Below are 3,187 nucleotides of genomic sequence, written 5' to 3'. Positions count from 1 at the left end.
GAAAAGTATTCGAAATTACAGATTAAAATTCTCTTTGAAAGAGCGGATGCTGTTGAAAAGTCGGCTAGAAATGCTTTGGCAAAGCTTCATGGCAATATCCAAAAGAAATGTTGTCAGTTTAACGAAAAGCTTCCAAGGTATGGATTGGCAACTGCGGAACAGTTTATAGATGCAATGGAAAATGTCCGACAACATATAATAAAGAACGACACCTTGCCCATGTTAACTAAAACATAAATAGGGATTATGTAATTTCCAATAGTATCATGGCTGTAGAGATGGCTGAAACCTAGTTACAATAAAAAACGATCATTGGAATAACAAAAATTGCATACCTTTGGAATTAGCTAGCTACTTGATTATTTGAGACTTGTCTCTTATTTTATAGTAAAGAACGAGCTCTAAATGATGGTTGTAGCTATAGCTGCAATCAAGTAAAAAACAAACCGAAGCATATAGTAACTAAAAGTTTAAAATATGTTTTGAAAAATCACAATTGCTGTAGTTGGCACAACCTAGTGAAAGGCGAACCAGAGCACATAGTAACCAAAAAGTGGAAAAAAACCGTTTTGAAAACATTAATAAAGAAAGAAATCTAGGCCATAGTAACTGAAATGTTAAAATAAATCAACATATTCATTTTTGCTAAATCCACAATTTTAAATCCGGGTTGCAGCGGTAGCTAGCAACCTAGTAAGAGACGATCACCTCCAATGTCAAGAAATATAAAACCCCCCAACTCCTAAAAAAAGAGTCAGATCAAAACAAAAAGTACACCATTAGAACCGCCTTGTCCGAATCCTCTATAAAGGAAACTTACCTCCCTTTGGCTTGAATAACAAAGAAAATATATTGGCTTGAAAATCAAGAAAATTGACTTTTACCACGTTATTCTCCACAAACGGGATATTTTTTTCTTTCCGCTTTTTCTTTCTGCTCAGCTAGCTGGGCACTGGAAAATCATAGAGAGCTGTATAATAGCTCATTTTAAAGAAAATTGCAACATCTAGTCACTTTTGTATTTAAAAATAAAATACTTTTTAAAGTAGAATCAATTTTGTCAAAAAAATTGCATTTTTGATGTATTTTCATACTGCAGTCTTTTCAAAGATATTTGAATTTTGAAGCAATAAAACAGTCCATGTAATGAACTCTATAGTAATAATAGCTACTTGTCTCAATAGTAACCGAAACTCCTGGAACCAAAATTTTCTTTTTTGGCTTAATCGCTAAAATTATTATGTAAACTGCAAAAATATTTATGATGCCTAATCAGTAATAGTAATTTTTTAATTTAAACAACAAAAATACATGAAAATTCTAAAATTAGTTTTGCTTTTTGTCTCCTGGAAGAAATTTTTTTTTCATCTCAGTTCAAATTTATTATTGTATCCTGTAACCCGTAAAGTACATATCTCCATATTATTGTCTCATAATTGCAATTATTTTAGTTTTCAGTCCAGAATCACTAAACTTATTATTTAAACTGCAAAAATATTTATGGTGTCTAACCAATAATACTAATTTTGTAATTCAAACAAGATAAATACCTGAAAATTTTAAAATTAGTTTTGTTTTATGCTAGGTTTTAGATACTCGACACGGGATTTTGTGTGCTTATTATAATAAAGATCGAACTCTTCCCTATACTAACTTGCATACGCAACTTCACTATAGTTAATATAGTTAAGATTACAGTATTTATATTATACATCATTATAAATTATAAAAGGTTCAAATATTCGAAGATTATAGAGTTAAAAATTTTCCCACACCGGGAATCGAACCCGAGCCTGTTTTATAGTAGAGAACGAATTCTTGCCCTTAGTTACCTATGTCTTGTCAAATTAGCTAATTAATTTCACCTGATTTTGTTTTAAAAATAATTCCCACACCGGGATTCGAACCCAAGCCAATTGGTTAAAAGCCAACTATCCTAAACCACTAGACCATATGAGATATGTGTAAAAAGCTAATTAATTGTTTTATGATATTATAATAAATTACAGTAAAGAACGATCTTTCTCCCATACTAACTGATATATGGTGGTTCCAGGTGTAGTTACATCCGGGTTGCAGCGGTAGCTAGCAACCTAGTAAGAGACGATTACGACCAATGTTAAGAAATATAAAAACCCATAGTTCCTAAAAAAGGAGTCAGATCAAATTCAAAAGTACACCATTAGAACCGCCTTGTCTGAAACCCCTGTATAGGAAACTTTCTTTCCCTTGGCTTAAACAGCAAGGGAAATATATTGGCTTGAAAATCAAGAAAAGTGGCAGCTACTACAACATTCTGCCTAAACGGGATATTTTTTTCTTTTTTTTTTCTTTTGTATTCAGAGATAGCTTGGCACTGGAACATCGTAGAGGGTTGTTCAATAGCTCATTTTAAAGGAAATTAATTGGGTTAAAAATCTATAGTAACTAAAATAAACTATTTCTAAAAGAGAATAAATTTTTCCACCCAAAACTGCATTTTTGATGTCTTTTCACACTGCAGTCTTTCAAACATAATTGTATACCAGCGGTAAGATTTGAACCCACGCCTCCGAAGAGACTGGTGGCTAACACCAGTGCCTTAGACCACTCGGCCAGGCTGCTTCTCATAATTTGGGTTGCAGCAGTAGCTAGCAACCTAGCAAGAGACGATCAGTCCAATGCTAAGAAATATAAAAACCAAAAACTCCTAAAAATACAGTCAGATCAAAACAAAGGTGCATCATTAGAACTACCTTGTCTGAAACCCTACTAGATTAATTAGAGCTATGACGTGAATAGAAATACACAAATCCGGGTTGCAGCGGTAGCTAGCATCCTAGTAAGAGACGATCACGTCCAATGTTAAGAAATATAAAAACCCCTAACTCCTAGAAAAATAGTCAGATCAAAACAAAAAGTACACCATTAGAGCCGCCTTGTCCGAAAGCCCTATAAAGGAAACTTACCACCCTTTGGCTTGAATAACAAAGAAAATATATTGGCTTGAAAATCAAGAAAATTGACTTTAACCACGTTATTCTGCACAAACGGGATATTTTTTTCTTTCTTTTGTTTCCAGAGATAGCTTGGCACTGGAACATCGTAGAGAGCTGTTCAATGGCTCATTTTAAAGGAAATCTCTAGATCTAGCGCCTTTTGCACTTAATTTTTTTATTTATTATTTTTCACGAAAAACTTAATTTTG

At 33.0% G+C, this 3,187-nt stretch overlaps 1 non-coding gene across 1 annotated transcript; it reads right to left on the bottom strand.

Annotated features, from left to right (window-relative positions):
• Window positions 1-1,886: 1,886 nt before the first annotated feature.
• On the bottom strand, window positions 1,887-1,959 carry TRNAK-UUU (transfer RNA lysine (anticodon UUU)). Its single transcript has one exon. It is a non-coding gene; the product is annotated as a tRNA-Lys (tRNA).
• Window positions 1,960-3,187: the final 1,228 nt, after the last annotated feature.

This window comes from Artemia sp. Qi Xiang Cuo, chromosome 3, assembly GCF_049724085.1.
Source record: "Artemia sp. Qi Xiang Cuo chromosome 3, ASM4972408v1, whole genome shotgun sequence".
Lineage (NCBI taxonomy): Eukaryota > Metazoa > Arthropoda > Branchiopoda > Anostraca > Artemiidae > Artemia > Artemia sp. Qi Xiang Cuo.
The sequence above is the reverse complement of the archived record's forward strand: the minus strand, read 5'-3'. Positions and strand labels throughout refer to the sequence as shown.